Source organism: Oryzias latipes, chromosome 21 (genome assembly GCF_053564925.1).
Source record: "Oryzias latipes strain Hd-rR chromosome 21, Olatipes_Hd-rR_3.1".
Lineage (NCBI taxonomy): Eukaryota > Metazoa > Chordata > Actinopteri > Beloniformes > Adrianichthyidae > Oryzias > Oryzias latipes.
In genome coordinates, this window is record NC_136257.1 from 33800663 (window position 1) to 33818238 (window position 17576).

Here is a 17576-nt window from a genome sequence, read left to right on the forward strand (position 1 = left end):
CCTCCTCCTGCTGTTGCTGCATGTGTGACTGAGAATGATTTCCTCCTCTCTGCCTACAAAGATCCCGCTCTGCATCAGCAGCAGCCACACGCTTTGCCACGGAGGCCTTTGTGTTACTCAGAGACTTCTGGGATGTCGTTTATTGTGCAGACATGAAACTGCTTTGAAAGTCCTCCACATGAATGTTAATGCTTTGGGCTGAATCAAAAGTCTTTGATTCAAAATGTAATGTCATTGCAAGTTGTTTCTCTTTAGAGCAGAGGGGGGCACTGAGGGCCGCATTCCTGCATGTTTTCCAGCATACCCTGCTCTGGCATGTTCTGATTGGCTAGACACACCTGAACCAGGTAATCAGCCATGAGTAGGGCAAGACTATCTGGAAATCATGCAGACACACCGGCCCTGCTTTAGACAAATGTTTTCAGACCAATGAAAAAGTTCCAGTGCTCTAAATATTTAGAAAAAAATTTACCACAAAAGTTTATATATACATTTTTTTTAAGTTTCCAAGACTTCAAATGGATCTGTTTTGAATGGTGGGTTTTTAGGGCGAGGCGTTCTGCCCGGCTCATCTTCACTGATCCCACCTGGTCTGACTGAATCACCACACCTGCTGCTCAGCGCTGGGATGACTGCCTCCGCAGCAGGAGGATCCGAACGGCTTGTTTTCAGGTAGAACCCGTCACCTTCTGGTGTCAGTTCCAGGCTTTATCACTTCTTCTTCTTCTTCTTGGGGTTTTCTTTCTTTCTTTTTGCCATATCAGCTGTTTTTTTGTTCATTTTTCAGGACATTTTTGATCATTTCCTTTCCTCTGTTAACCTGCAACACTTTTACTGTTCTTCTTTACTTTACACCTTAGATGGGAGCCGGTTTAGCTCGTGCTGGTTTGCGGCGCCTGCCGTCCGTGAAACCAGGGTTCGACTCCGGGCTGCTCCCTGTTCCCTTCTCTACCTCTGCCGGTTCCAAGCCCGGTTTGAGAAGGTTGCGTCAGGAAGGGCATCCGGCGTAAAACATTGCCAAATCTACCATGCGACTCGTTCGCTGTGGCGACCCCTGATGGGAGAAGCCGAAAGTGGAAGAAGACTTTACACCTTAGATATTTAAATGCAAGCGTGTTCTTATCAATCATGGTATAAAAATGCTAAATAGTGTTTTTTTAACAGGAGGGCTATTTAAATTTAGTTTGACCTCCATCTGATGTCTCCAAATAATTCAGCTCAAACCTCCTTTGACTGACTCCCAGTGACTCAGCAGGAGGTTCCAGTGATAAACAGACTGTGTTGATAAATCGTTGGTTACTCTTTGGTCAATGCAGCGGGTGGAGAAAGCAGCTGCATGCATGTCAGCCAGCATCTGATTCATTTGGCCTGTCTGGTGTTTGATTCCAATGAAAATTGGTTACTCATTACACTTTTAAACACCAACCTAGTAATTATTGCTCTAAAGGTTTCCTGAGATTAGTTGTTGGGTTTCAATACAAAGATATTTTTTGTTTGGAATTGGTGCACAAAAAAAAACTTAAGTCTGTTCTTATTTTAAATCTCGAGTGGGTTTTCTGTGAAGCATCGCCGTAATCCTGCTAATGTTGACATTCTGGTTAAAAAAAAACCCAAAGAACACACAGATTAATGGCGGATTTACTGGACTCTCCTCCACAGACTGAGCTGATTTACTCCCAAAGCAAACAAACGTAAGTGAAAACTGCGACTGTTTGTTTGCTTCTTCAGTAAACCTCGGATGGGTTTACCAAACTGAGGAGCCAATAGGAGTCGGCTGCCTTACTCCACATTACTGCAAGCATCCTGTTTAATTTGGCCTTTTCCTTTTCAGTTTTTGTTAATATTTCTTGTTTCCTTCACAACCCCCCCCCCAATAAAGAAAGCAAGCAGGCAGATGAGAACGGCGAAGCATTTGGATTATCTTTTCGCTGACAGAGCATAATGTTGGGGGGCTGCTAACCCCCACAGGGAGCCCGGCCGGAAGGGAGGAAGCTTGGAGATTCACGGGGTGGGATATTTGTCTGTGGGTGGAGGTGTGAGTGTTTGGGCAAACAACACTGCGTGGAGCAGCTGCTCTCAACAGGGACCTGCATCACCAAGGGGGTGTCACTATGCCTAAGAAAATATAGGACGACCCATCAAAACATGAAACCTGCTGTAAATATTCTTTATCTAGATGATGATGATGATCTCCTCACAGAGAGATTTTCCTTATGCAGAAAATAACATCATTGCTTTAAAAAAAAGTGCTTGACATCTAACTGAAGCTGTTTCTGTTCATAGAGATGTGACCAAATGCATGAACCTTTTTAAGGGAAGTTTTTAAAATCTTTAAAACCACAGAATTGACGTAGAGTCTCTAAATGTATCTTACGCTCCAATAGCTGGAATCCCAAATGCTGTTTAGCTGAATCTGCATTAAGCCTGAGGCTGTAGATCACATCTCAGGTCAGTTTTGCTCATAGGGAGTCCTGAACACCAACTTTAATAGACATGCAGACAAATGTTAACCCTTTCTGAACTCACCAGGGCGTCAGCCAGCCACACAGGTGTTTAAATGACCCAGAATTAGTATTATATACTTGTCTGTGTTTCAATGAATGTAAAGGTCTCAAAAAAGTTGTTAGCTTTGACTTTTTTTTAAACAAACAAGTTATTACACATAACTGTAATATCCCTTGAAATAAATCTTTGCAAGACTTTAAACAGCTTTGTGGAGTTTTGCCCATTTTTTTCATGTTTTAACCTTGTTTTTGCTCTTTTAAATAGTTTTGGGTGATTAAGCCATTTGAATTTTGTCTTTACACTTTTGAAATGTTCCAATTTGATCTTTTTTTTTTGCAGTAACAATTTATCATTTGGAATTTATTTTTTTGTAAAGTTTCAGATTTATTGTAGAAGTAATATGTAATACAATGAAACATAATGATACAGATCAAGCCTGTCGGTGTTAACGCACCTGTAACACCTAATTCCTCTATACACTTTAGAGTCTTTAATTCTTGAAGCCTTTGTGAGGAAATTATCCAAAACCTTTAATTTTTGTTAACAGGAAAAGTTGAAGTACATGAAAGTATACAGTTCTGCTGGTGATCAGAACAGAAACTGAAATATCAGTCATTAGTTACATCAGATTAAGTTTATTTGTATGATCAGGCAACATCTTGTGTAACATCAAATGGGTTTCAGAAAATGGATGGATGGATGGATGGATGAGTGGGTGGGTGGGTGGATCCTATTTCAATTTAACAGAGAGAGGATTTCTTGCCGGTGTTTCGTGGGAAAACTGGTCTTGATTCTGGTAATGTAGAGGAACAGTCTGGTTTTGAGAGAAGTTCTCCATCCGTCATTCAGTGGTTCTAACCTTCTGGTAAGATGGGCAGAGTGGGTTTCCATCAGTGTTCCTTCTGTGGTCCTGTGGCTTCACGTTGGTTTCCTTGGTTTTATTGGACTGCTCAGTCTTTTCCTTTGTCTGATCAAAATGAGTTCTCTTTAGCATAAATGCAGTCTGGTATAATGGCTTCTAACAGGGTACTGATCCACTCAAATACCAAGGCTTTCCTTTGATCATTTCTTCTTTTTGGTATCTGGCTGTTCAAAGTCAAGTTTGGCTGCTTGATTTTGCTGTTGAAAGTTTCAGACGTGCTGCCACAACGCAGGTTTAAAGGGCAAAGAGCTCCTCGGACCCTCACAAAGATTAATGAGCCAGACAATGACTCGTCTGGCCTCAGTGTCCCCTTCCTGACCTTCCCACAGTTTACATCCCCATTTTCATATTTGTGGCGTTGCTAAGTAACACAAGAATGGTGTTTTTCCCTAAGTTCATCGTAGAATTTAATCTTTATCCTTTTTATTCTGCCAAAACCCCCCAATTTCTTTATTTTAAAATCCAAATTCCCCTATTTGTCATACAGTTCTGTTGTATTTCTGTAGCATTTTGAAAAAAAAATGAAATCAAAATAAAACAGAGGGAAGTTCAGAGGTTTCCATGGTTACGACATCGCATTGCTGTGGAACTCCAGAGTGATAACCTTACTCCAAAACAGGACGACGGACGAAGAAAGCGAGTGAAATTCTGAGCAGGGAAGAAGAAATCCCCCTCCAACAACAAACCACACACTCATTATGATCCCCGAGAAAAGGGTTAGCGAGCACAGAGGGCATGGAAAGTCAGACACACTGGGAAATGAGGCCTTCAAGCGTCTGACTCATGCATGGTAATGCTCTAAATGGAGGAGCAGAATAACTACAGGTTGGTGTTTTGGGAGTAGCAACCTGTGTGTTTTCATGCTGTCAGGCGTAAAACTAAAATATACACATGATGTAAAGCTACTTTTTATTCCAACAGTTGAAATAGAGGGGTTAGTAGTACTCCCATCTATTGAAGGAGTCCTCTCTCCACATTAAAGTTCTCTTGAAAAAAGTCCAACTTTTTGGGAGTTTCATGAAGGCTGGCCATGCCCCCCAAGGTCAAAGCAAACTCTGTGCTTAACATCCTTTAACATGTGGAAGTGGGGGCTCTGACTGAAACCTTGCGCTCTCTTTGTGGCTTTTGGTTTGATAACATGGGCTATACGATGTTTTGTGAGTGAAATGAACGCTGAAAGTGCAGCTCTGTTTTCTTTTCTCCTCTTTCTCAGTCGAGGTGTTACATCACCGCCGGCTGAGGTCCTCTGGGTCCGAGTGGAAACTGGAGACTGAAACAGACGGGTGAACGCACGTGAACATGCACGCGTCCAGATGCCGCCGCTCTGCTAACGCTGGAAACATCTGCAGGAACGGTTGGTGCAGCAGCCAGTGTGGGAATTTCATGAACAACCTGTTCATAAATATTACAGATTTCAATGTGGAAAGTTATTAAACTCGTTAGTTTCTTCTCAGCACATTTGAGTTTGAGGGTAGCGCAGTTTCTGCCGGGCAAAAAGAAAGTTGTGGTGATGATGAGGATGGAAAACGTGGATGAATTTGACGTTCATGAAAATCTAGAAACATTAAAGGACGTCACTGGCTCCTTTTTGACCATTTAAAGGAGGATCTACTGGGCCAAAATCCTGAGTGTCAGACTTTAATGTGTAAAAATGACAGGGAGCACTTTCCCTGGAAAGTTCACCACAGTTCAGGGTCCTTTAATGTCTTTGAACGCCAACATTTAGAGGGACTGAGACGGTGCTCTGATGTTCTCTGGACCAAGACAGATAAATCAGGCCGGGTCCTTTGAAGTTACCCCCCCCCCAGATAAATACTCTGCTATCAGAACAGAGGACTATCTGTTTCACTGAAGGCGTGCGGCCCGTTTCCTGAAAGCTTTTAATAATGTGGTGATTTGTGGAGCACTGAGACTAAAAGATGACAGAAAAGAGGAAATATTACCGCTGATATGAAACACAACAATAAAGAATTTCGTGAAGCCGTTTTAAAATCTTTAATTAAAAAAATACTTACTCAAAAAATAAGCGAGGTAATTCATTTAACTAACTATTCATACCACATACTTTCGTGGTGTAAATTAAATGAGTTTGTTTTTCAGATGAGGGATGATGTCTGTGGAAAATGACAGAACAGAAAACTTTCCTGAGGTCAGAGGTCCTGCAAATGTAAAACCAACTGGAATCAAATAAAAAAATCCATGCTATAAGTTTCACAGAAAAGCACATTGTAGTTTATGCAACTAAGGAGTCTGCGTTGATCTGTCTGATACCAACCAGATTGATCTGTCTGAGGCAAGCTGTTCATCAAATCGGCCTTAACCATCATAAAATCCTTTCAGAACGAAATAAATTATTTATGTCGGCCTCAGGAAAATACCATCTGGATTGAGGTTCAGGAGGTTTGAATTTTAGGTCAAACCGACCAATCACAGCGAACAACACACATGTGATGTCATGAACACGGATCAGTCCATCATTCCAGTCCAATGTGTGGACAGACTGTGAATAAAGTCATGTGACCATCCAGTGTCTAGAATGTTCTAAGAATGTTCCCTTTGGATTCTTTGGATGTGGAAAAACAACAGTGGTGAACTTTAGGAAACTAACATGTGAATGGATTTGATATTCATTCTAGTTTACTGGTTTGTTTGGACACACATTTCATTCACCTGCACTGTTCAGTACCAGGTATTTCTCTTTCAGTGACACTGGTTAAAGTTTTGGCCAAAGATGTCCTGGATCCATTTTAGGTCAAAGAATCGGATCCAATCCAATCGGAATGAACAAATGTCTGCTTTGAATCGAATTGACAAACATAAATGATATGAATTAAATTGTTGTTCAAACGAATCGTTACTGCCTTAACATTTATTACAGAATAAATGAACTGAACAGAGTTTTAAATACTCGGTTACCGTTTTTAACCGGTGGTGCTCGCTGCTTCAGTCTTTTGTTGAAGTCCTGCTGGTTAGAAAAGATCCACGCAGGTCAGTCTCTGATCTTTATTCAAAGGTTTCCCCTTTTTGGGGTTACTTTCAAAGAGCTACACAGTCAAAATAATTATTTTTAATATCTTTTCTTTGTTGAGGTTTTATCCAGAACCGTCACAGCACTATTAAATGTGGGAAAAAGTATATATTTTCATCCATCTGGAATGGTGGTGAAGAAGAGCTGGTTTTACAGGGCAAGCGGTCTTCAGCTGCATGTCTGTGTATGAATACTGAGTTGTCTGGTGGGGCTGTGGTGAAATAATCTGAAGTGCAAAAACAGGAAAAATGTCTGAAGATTATTGGTCCTCCTGGACAGGATTCAGTTCTTCAGGAAAGCTGGACATTACAGGTTCATCTAGAAGTGTCTCTGTTCATCTGGGTATCAGTCCAGACAGCTGATGGAGACTTTGGTTATTTCTGTGCGACTCCTTCAGAAGTATGGCAAAAAGTAAAACATGCAAATGTGAAAGATCTGAGCGGTCGGCTAAAGTCACGTCACTTGGTAGGGGTCTGGTGTGGCTCACAGGTGGGGGCTCTCATCAGTGGTTTATTGTTGGTGTGTAGGGGTGTGGGTTGAAGATGGCCCCGCGTTTGTCTGTCTATATAATCATCTGTAAGGAGAGTCCATGACCTTTGTGGTCATGTGACCTCCCCGCTCTGCTTCTCCATTTGTGTTCTGTTCTTGGACCAGTTCTTGTCTGTGTGTTGCTGGAGTAAATTGAGAAGTTTGTGGATGAACTTTAAAAGTTTCTCAGAAACTCTAGGTGCAGATGAAGGACCATGTTGTTGAGCTCCTATTTCCTGGACTCGGTCCTGCGAGTTCTCCTTTTCTGGAACTGCCAGTCCTGAAGGCGGTGGTTTTGTGGATCTGCTCTTTGTTGCTTCCTTCTGAGTTTGTTGGTCTGGTTTCTGCTGTGATGTTCTGGTGGGTGGTGGAAGTCAAACATGAGAGGTGGAGGGATGTTTTTAAACTTAATTTTCTTTATATGTGTCCTTCATCAAATAAAAATGCCATAACATGTTATAAACACCAAAAAAACAAGAGTGGGTCTTAAAGGGCAGAAGAATATGTCCAGTAAACATTTACATCACTCCAGTTGGGTCAAATAAGTAAAAAAAAAATCCCGAAGATCATTGTTGTCAGTTTTTCCCAAAAGTCCCTTCTTAAGCAACTGACCCTGATTCATTATTATCTTTCCACTCACAAAGTTCCACTTTCCTTTCACATTTTGCCACATTGTGAAATAAAAGCCTGTAACCCCGACAGAACTCTCCCTACAACTTCCAGCAATGACTCCAACACAACTTAAAAATCAACACAAAAAAATGGAAATGGTTTTTCTGTAGCAGTGATTCACCAGACGGAGAGCTTTTCCTCGCCATACAAGGACATGACCTCCTGTTTTCATCCGATGTCTCATTAACCGTGTTTTTCAAACATGTCTACTGTAAAATGACTCTTATCTTAACAAAAGCCCCGACTTTCTCACATGAGAAAGAAAACACTCACAGTGGTGGAGACTGGACACGGTGACCCTTTTGTGGTTTCTGTTACTGCAGAGTGAAGGAGGCTGCATCCAAAATGAATTTAACAGTCAAATAAAAGATCAAGGACAATTTAAAGCTTCATGTTATCTTCAAAGAGGCACTAAAGTGACAGAAAACAGCTTTGAAAAGCTGCCAGGACATGTTACTGTGTCACTGCTGTGTCTGAGCGCTAAAAGCCTCATTATGAGGAAAACCATCCATCCATCTTTGTCCCCTTATCCAGGACCTGGTCAGGGCTCTAAGCAAAGATGCCCAGACTTCCCTTTACCTGGCCACTTCCCCGAGCTCCTCTGGGGGGACCCGAGGTGTTCCCAGGCCAGCCAAGAGACGTTGTCTCTGCAGTGTGTCCTGGGTCCTCCCTGGCGTCTCCGCCCAGTGGGACATGTGTGACCAAGCTCCTCCCCCTATCTCTAAGGGGATTGTCAAACCCCCCCAGAGAGGACAAAACTACCTTTCTCCAGTCAAGAACCATGGCCTCAGACTTGGCGGCACAGATACTCCTCCCAGGCACTTCAGATTCAGCCACAAAGCGCCACAATGCATGCTGGGGGTCCCAGCTTGACGAAGCCAACAGGACATCATCTGCAAAGAACAGAGAGGAAATCCTGAGGTCCCCAAACCAGACCCCCTCCAGCCCCAGGCTGCGCCTAGAAATTCTGTCTATGAATATTATGAACAGAACCGGTGAGCAGTCCTGCCCCAGTCCAACATGCACCGGGAACAGGTCCGACTTGCTACCGGCTATGAGAACCAAGCTCTTGCTCCGGTCATGCCGAGACCTGACAGCCCTCAGTAAGGCTCATTCATTTGAGCTTTTATCCAAAAAGGCGCCCGCCCATACTCCCAGAGCACCCTCCACAGGACACCACGGGGGACGCGGTCGAACGCCTTCTCCAAATCCAAGAAACGCATACGGACTGGATGTGCGTCCTCCCACGAACCCTCCAGCACCCTAAAGAGGGTGTAGAGCTGCTCCACGGTTTCACGACCAGGACGGACTCTGCACTGTTGTTCCTGAGTCCAACGAACTGAAACGGCTCGACACCACTGTTGACGTGTCATCAACAACTGTTGACAGCAAGATGATGGAAGAAACAGTGGGAAGTTAACAAGTAGGGGAATTTCAAAATAAACATGGCAGCCATAGAATGAAGTGAAGTAAAATGGAGCGATTTTATTTTTTATTTTTTATTTTTTTGGCATGAAGACCAGTCCACTCTGACTAACCCCCACCCCCCCAAGTTGATTTAGATCCTCATCAGGTGGTGAAGTGATCTCCAGTCACAGATCTGCTGTTGGACTGGTCTTCATGTGTCTGCAGATTCACTTCTTTAATTCTGTAAAAAGGAAATTGTTAATCAAATAAACCATAAATCAAAGATGAACTGAGATTATCTGCTCTGCTGTTTTCCTCTGAGTCTAAACAGACATTTGCTCAGCATGAATAATGTGGCTTTCACAATAAAAACAAAGAATACACCAACTGGGACTTCATCAAATACTGGTGGCTGTTGAACAGATATTAAAGACAAACATCTCTCATAAAGTGGCTCCCAAACAGATAGCAATGGGCCGACCCAAACGGACCCTGCTGAGATGTTGGATGCGCTGGGAAAACGGTGACGTGGGTCAATGTGAGCCAGACTGCAAGAGTCCAGCATTTCCGCTGTCTGGGACGCAGCTACAACTCTCAGGGAAAAAGTCTTTTTTGGTAAGATTTCTTCAAAGTAGTTGTGACGTCTGGCTATTTTCAGACAAATAAAACCTAAAAATGGGCTCTAAACAATCAGGTATATTGCTCTGGTAATTTAAAATATTATGTTTAAAAAAAAGATTGTATAATTTCAAAAAATTTTAACATCTTTAAAATACGCACAGTTGTACCCTCCCCCCTCCAAAAAAATATCAGAACCTTCCAACAAGATTCCAACTATCCTTAATTCTAGACCATGATCCTCCTAAATTAGGACTGGAAATACTCTGTTTATTTTCTGATTTTACATTTTACATAAGTTAAACATAAAAACAATAGGAAATGAAAATTCAACAGCTGAGCATATTTTAAAAACAGGTACAATCAGCATAAATATGACTGAGTCTTTGAGTCTTTCAAAATTAAGAAACCATGGTACAAAATAATATTGTAGAGCCGCAGAGGAAGTGTTATTGTGTTTTTTAACGTGCTGGTTATTTTTTCCAATGGTAAACAGACATTTCTTAAAGCCATTTTTTAACACTTGGCTTGTTCACCGATCCCAGAGCGATTACTCTCTTTGCTTTTACTATTCCCACATCAGTTATTTTTTTATTTTGTGTAACTACTTATATTTAAATCGTTGGGATATAGACCCAAGAGGAATACTTTTGGTCCCAATCCCAGATGGACTGATGACATCTCCTCTAATGTACCTTTAACTTCTGTCCAGAATTCTTTTATTTTCGGACACAATGAAACGGAGAGCCTTTCTCTGCATCACATCTGTAACAGAGGTTTTTGAAACTACTGTTAAATTTATTGAGTTTTTCTGGAGTAACATAGTCTCATCAACCAGCTGTATTGCAGTAATTTAAGCCGGGTGTTGCCTGTTTGTGTTTGGGCTGTTATACATGCTTTCTCCCATTGTTCAGTGGTAATTTCTTCCTCGAAGTCAGAAATCCAAGCATTGAGTTTGGCAGTGGAGGATTCAGGGGAAGATGACTTCAATAAGTTATAGAATTCAGAAATCTTTTGTTAAATCTTTTTCCAGAGCAGACATTGTGGGGGCTTGTGTAAAGTTGGAGTGGTGTAGTCTCATGAAATTTCTTAATTGCAAATATTTACAAAAGGGTTTTAGTGGAATTTGATATTCAGAGACAATTTGTTCAAATGTGAGTATTTTCCCATTCCCTCCATTACTATTTTTTTATTGCCTATGCCTTCGTTTGCCCACTTTCTGAAGCCCTCATCGTTTCTGCTCCGTAGGAATTTATTGTTTCCCCAATAAAGAATAAAGACAAAGAACGGGGTTCTTCTAAGTACCTTTGTGTGGTTTTAAGACACATATCATATTTAACTATTGGGTTAGGTGTAGATTTTTAAGACTGTTGAAATAGTCAGAATGAATATAGTTGAGAAGATGTAGCTTCAGCGACAGTGACTCAATGTTTAACCATGTGGCTGGATTTCCTTCAGCATAATAAAACATTACCGTCCCTAATTGGGTTGGCCAGTAGTACCAAATAAATTGGGGCATTGGAGCCCCCCCCCCCCCCCCCCCCCCTGTCAAATGGTAAAAATAAGAGGGACAATCGAAGGGAAAATTCAACAAATGTTTGTACTTTCAAACTTTTGCCCTGCTGTCGCTAAATGCATTTTTACTGTTATGATTCAAATAAAACTTTCTAATTTATCCAAATTTAAAAATAATATATATCTTTTTTTTGTAAAAAGGCCAGTCATTATTCATTAATAAAATAATTAAACACTTTATGTACAGTAAACATGTTTCATTAGAGGTCTTGCATAGTGAAATGTCTTCAAGATCAAATGAACGTTTTCAGGATTTATTGTCTTGAAAAGTCGTGACTGAACAGGAATTCAATATTTAAACTAGAAACCAGACACAAAGAATTGGAGAGATTTTGTTTTTGAAGTGGACCGCTCACATTTCCTTCCAGCCAAACCGCAGCAGATACAGGGATTGTTTTTTATTCATTTCAGTTTTTGTCCAACTCCTCCTTCTTTTTTTCCTTTTCTCTTGTGTTTTCATCCACCCTTCTTTTTTCCATCTATTGTCTTGTCCTCCTCCTGTCTGTAATCAGTCTTTTAGTCTGACCGACCCAAGTTCATCTGGAACTCAGCGGTTCTCCAACTCCAACCTCTAATCTCACAACTCCTCTGCAGTCTCTATAAAAAGAGATGTGAGGAGTTTTGAAGTGTGTGCGTTCAGTCCGCCTGTAGGTTACACCCGCATGAGCTGTGATAACAGCAGCATCCCGCACAGGAAATGCATCAGCGTTAGTTTGCGGAACGATCAAAGATGGGGCGGAATTACTGCTGTTGCCAGGCAGAAGAATTCATTTTTTCATCAGAAATGCTGCAGTTTTCCTGTTCTCACCTTTAAATCTTCACCTGCTTTTGCTCCGGACCTTTCTGTGAGCACAAACCGAATCCAAAAGTGAGTTTAGCTCAACAGAAAAGTCTTGAATGTTGTTTTTATTTCTAGTTTTTAACACTTGATCTAAAAACATGACACCTTCCTCCTTTTTAGCTGTAGCTCGTCATCTAGAGCAAGGAGAAAAGTGGAACTTTTTGTCCACCAACCGGGTTGGAGTCTGACAGCTGGATGTTTGCCAGACCAGCATTTGTCCGCTATCAGGAAGACCCTCCCCCTCTTCCTCCTTCAGCCCTTTTTCATAATCCTCACTTCCTCTCAGTTCGGACCCTTTTTTTAGAGAAAGTATCTTATCATAGTCACCCCTCACCTCCTTCCTCCACTCTTATCTGCCACTTTCAACCGCTTCTCCACCTTCCTCCTCACCTGCATCAAACGGCCTTTAATGAAACAAAGCCTCACTGTTTACACTTCTGACAAAGACAGGAATCAAGAAGAGTTCAAAAGTGGAGGAAAAGGAAGAAAAATGTACCTCGTTCGGCTTTTACTGTTATCCAGCAACAAAAAGCTGAAATGAATGGGTGAACATCAGATTAAAATCTGCAGTTATTCCTACAGTCTCTCTCTTATCCACTGGACTAAGATTCTGTCCCACATGAAGTCGGGGAGAACGTGAGATCCCTGTGAGGGGTCTGGAGCCAGTCACGGGTCGTTTGGGATGTTAGAGGCTTTATGAATCATAGCCAGAAATAACAGAGTTTCAAATCCCTCTGCGGCTCATTATGGGGGTTTCACAAGCCCTGTATCAACAGCAGGTTGAGAACCAGAGAACCCGAGAACGGAGAGATGAGGACAAAGAGAGTTGGAGAATGTAGGTTTGTAGTCGGTTTAGACCTGAGAGGAACAATCCTTCTGAAACGTGAGGTTTCTGTAAAAACACTTCAGCTGTCGTCTCCTGAAACAGTCAGGCTTCAGGTTTTAAAAACCTGGCATTCAGGGGTCAGAGCAGGTCAAAGGATTTTAAAAAGCGATGCTTTTTCCACCGATGGTGTTTTTATTAAAACGTTCAGCAGCACAAACAAGATCCAATTCTCATGAGGAATAAACCGAGCGAACAGAAGAGCGTCTTCTCTCCATCTGCTTGTGGAACCCGTCCGCCAGTCACTCGCGTCCAGGCAGAGGACTTTCCTCCCTGCCCGCCGTTCCTTAACCACCGCTGATCTCATGCTCTGTCATTTAGAGCTCCATTCTGGAAAAAGCCCTCCTTTTAATCGCTCCACCTCAAGAGCGTGCACAGGTTCCTCCCAGAAGGAAGGGAGGAGCAAGGAGATGGATGTTTAGATACTGGAGGCTCAACCGGTGGACTGACCAGTTTTTATTCTTTACAGCTGCCGACTTGCTTTGTGGAAGGTGAAGTTTAGCTCATGCCATCTGAATCTCTGTGGAACGCCTTCACAGAGGAAGTGTCTCAGGACACCGGCAAGTCACTTCCTGTTCACTTCAATGTAAACGATCCTACCGGACAATAGATCCATCATGGTGAAGACAGATGTGGGCACGCAGCAGTGATTAGTCCAAGTCAACGTTTCTATGGCAACCAACTCTTACCAATCGGGAGTGTTGGAAGGCCACGCCCCTACCCTTGAACATGGGGGGCAGCAGACTCCCCCTACTTTTATTAAGGCATCTGATTGGTCAGTTTATAACTTGAATAACTTAAACTCCAGAAAAAATATCATTAAAAAATGAGGATTATCAATCTTCTTCTTCCACTTTCGGCTTCTCCCATCAGGGGCCGCCACAGCGAACAAGTCGCATGGTAAATTTGGCAATGTTTTACGCCGGATGCCCTTCCTGACGCAACCTTCTCAAACCGGGCTTGGAACCGGCAGAGGTAGAGAAGGGAACAGGGAGCAGCCCGGAGTCGAACCCTGGTTTCACGAACGGAAGGCGCCGCAAACCAGCACGAGCTAAACTGGCTCTCCAGAAAAAAAAAAAAAAAAAGAGGATTATCAATATGTTAAGAAAATGTACCAGATCCAGAACAGTTCTTCTGACCAATAGAAAGACTAACAGCTATTCATTTCTCTATAGAAGTGTATGGGATTTTGTCTTCTTGGAGCCACTTCCTGTGTTGAACGCCAGTGGGAGGGGTCACTCAGTCTAGCCCTCACAGTCAATGGGAGCGCTCCAGCAGCTGTTCGTAACAGTTTATCCTTCCTATTAGCCCGCTTTTGTAAGAAGTCCAGGTTTGGGTCGGCTTCAAAGTCCACCACGATGACCTCAGTGCTGAAAACTGGCTTCACATCAACTCCTGAGCGAGGAACCACCGGCTGAGGAAACTGCAGCTCCTGCCGTCCTGCAGCTCCTGCAGTCCTACAGCTCCTGCAGCTCCTGCAGTCCTACAGGCTAGGAGGTCCTGCCATGCCCGTCTGCGTCTGCACAGGAAGGTCTAAATCCTGCAGCTCCTGCCGTCCTGCAGCTCCTGCAGTCCTGCAGGCGGCGAGGTCCCGCCATGCCCGTCTGCGTCTGCACAGGAAGGTCTAAATCCTGCAGCTCCTGCCGTCCTGCAGTCCTGCAGGCTGGCAAGGTTTAAATCCTTTTCACAAACGGAGAACATTTCACGGCATCACACAGCTGTGGCCGGGAGGTTTTGCATGCTGGTGACAAATTTGGAAATATTGAGACCAAGTTCTCATTTTCTTTAGGAAAAGAGACAAAGTCAATCTTACAGAGAAGATGATAAATCTGCTCACATTTAGATTCTTCTGAACATCAAGTCACTAAACCTTTACAGACAGAAGGTGTCTGTGTTTTCTGGGTTTATTATTGGATTTGCCATCACATCTCATGAAAATCTCATTTCTTCAGCATAATCTCTGGTTTTAGTTTCTAATCACAAACCCTTAAAGTGCTGATTTTTATAAAGACTTTTCTGTAAACTTGTGGAACTCTCTTTTCAACCAGACAGACCTCCAGAACATTAAAACTTCAATTTTAAACCAAACATTCATCTTTTAGCTTTTCTCACTCCTTTGAGTTCAGAAAGCTTTAAGGCATTAATAACTTTAGGAAGGGAAGATGAAACATATTTTCTGACTGTGTGCAGTTGTGTTTCTGTTCAGTCATCACTTCACTCTGGTTTCGTCATTTTTAGGCATTTTCTCATTTGGCAAAAGCTTGAGGTCTCTTTTAAACGTGGGTCTGTCTGCAGATGCAGATGGCACTTTCAGGAAAATCGAATGAAACCCAAGAACCAAACGAGAGGCGGCAGCCTGGAGAAATGCAAAAAAGGGATTGGATGGACAGACAGACAGGTATAGAGGCGTCTGGGACATCCAAGACCCCCCCCCCTCCCCTCAGAGTTGTGACGGCGAGCAGCAGCTGCTGCTCTTTGAGCTCACGATGGTGGAAGCCCAGCATGTGTCACGGTTCCTTCCTGTAAGCAGCACAAACTCATTTCTGGATGCTGAGTCACAGACCAAAGCCTGAAGAGTCAGGCTGAGCAGAAGCAGAGCTCCTCCCACCGGGCGTACTGCTGATCAGGCCGTTGAGGAAATGTTAGAAGAAAAAATAAAGAATATCACAACGTTTAGTGACCTTCTCCGAATCAAACTGTGTTGAGAGTTCCTGCAGAGGTGGAGTCCAGGTGGAGCATGTTTGGAGATCAGATCTTTGTTTATACCCTTTCTGACGACGTTAACCCTGACAAAGACTTGACAGAATTTTCCATTTTTTTGGATGAAATCCTCAAAAAAAATTGCAATATCATTTTTTATTAGGTAAAGATCAGCTATATTTTGGATTATTTGGTGAGTTTTACCTCACAACATTTTTTCAAGATGAAAACATTTACCTTATTTAGCCACTAATAAGATCCACTCATTTTTAACATTGTGTAACTGGATTATAAAGAATTGTTTACAAATTTTGTATTTTTTTCAATCAAGTAGATTTAAAGAAAAAAAAATAGGGGACCATAAAGTTTAGAAAACTTTTCCTGCCAAATGTGTTTGAGATTTAATGGAAGTGGCCATTTAGAGAAGACCAAGAAAAGCCCTTCTACTGCCCCTAGTGGAAGGATGATGCACTACAGGACAGAAAACACAGATCATGTTCCATACATTGAGTTTTAAGATACATGCACACCGGCTGCGTCAAGTCACGTTCAAGCGGCCACTTCCGATGAAGTCTACGCAAGCGCACGTCAACCTGAGTTTCCGGCGTCTGGAACGCTCACGTTTACGCGTCACCTCGCAGGTTTTTGGGTCTGGTTGTGAGCTGGAAGTTCAACCAGTTTAACCGCTTGACTGCTAAATCGCCACTATGCTGAACTTTGACCAGTCAGGGACTTGCATTTGGTAGTGACATGTAGGTAGAGTCCTTTTCAGAACACGGAGGTACAACTGTTGTAAACATGATCAAGAAAGAGAAACCAACAATTGCAGTTTCTGTCCGCCTGGAATTATGGGAATGAGGTCTTTCATATATTTGGGGAAAAAAGCCTGGAGCAAGATTTTAGTGATTTACACCGCTTTGACGTTTCGCACCAAGACTCTTCCAATTATAGGAGGTGGACAACTTTTAGTAAACAGTGAAAAAAAAAAACAAAGAAGAGTCCTCGTCCCGGCCGCCCCCTGCTTGTCTGGTGTGAACGCCGCGGGTGTCGTCAACACGCTACGCGGCTTGTGAATAGGCGCCTTTAGGGAAAGTTAAGATAAATTTAATGAGAGGTATCTCAGAAATGCATACATTAAATATGATACAAAGGGTTATGTCATTTGTGCCTCTTTAATTTTTACACCCAAAATTTACCTTTTTGACTTCAAGTATTTCAAAATATTCAATAACTGTTTTTAACTGTTTTATTGAGTGCATTAAAAAGATGAAAGAAAACTGGACAGGCATATCAATGCTGTCATATGTATTTATATTTACATATATTCACACAGACTTGAGTGAATTTTACATCTTTGACTTTTAATTTCGTATTATGTTATTTGAACGCATTTATAAGCGACCAAGCGGTAAACCTGATGGAAATTCATGTTGAATGCACATTTCCCGCATGTATTTTAAGTGATTCTAAGGCTAAATGTTGTTGTTGTTGTTCGTCACATGTATTATCCTTACCTTAACCCCAACCTTAACCTTCCTCCGGGTCAGGTGAAAAGTTCTGCACGGCCTGAGCGTATTTAGAAAACGACGTGCCAACAATCACTTTCTTTCATTTTTATCACATTTTTAAATCTATTATATCCATTTTATCATTATTTTTAATCTTGTGTGTCATTTGACCGGAGGAGGTGTGTTTTTTTGTGCAACTCCTGCAGCAATTCAATTCAATTCAATTTTATTTGTAGCCCAAATTCACAACAGTCGTCTCGATGGGCTTTGTATCGGTAATTGAAGAAATTAAACATAAACTCAAAAGGATCATGAATACAAAGAGTTCAATAGGAAAATACTAAACTGAACTAACAAACTGACTAAACTAAACTAGCATCCCTGCCCTT

General features: G+C 42.1%; 1 long non-coding RNA gene across 5 annotated transcripts in view; it reads left to right on the forward strand.

Moving 5' to 3' along the window:
* The window catches only part of LOC110014894 (uncharacterized), a 25535-nt gene continuing 7959 nt past the window's right edge, over nt 1-17576 (forward strand). The window contains exons 1-3 of one of the 5 annotated variants that reach the window (XR_013652603.1): nt 1-347; nt 549-672; nt 4641-5494. This is a non-coding gene — a long non-coding RNA (uncharacterized LOC110014894). Of the gene's footprint in view, nt 348-371; nt 673-4640; nt 5495-5527; nt 6112-6131; nt 7121-15274; nt 16673-17576 lie in introns of those variants that run through there. The other 4 variants (XR_013652602.1, XR_013652600.1, XR_002289911.3 and 1 more) reach the window with 4 other exon arrangements.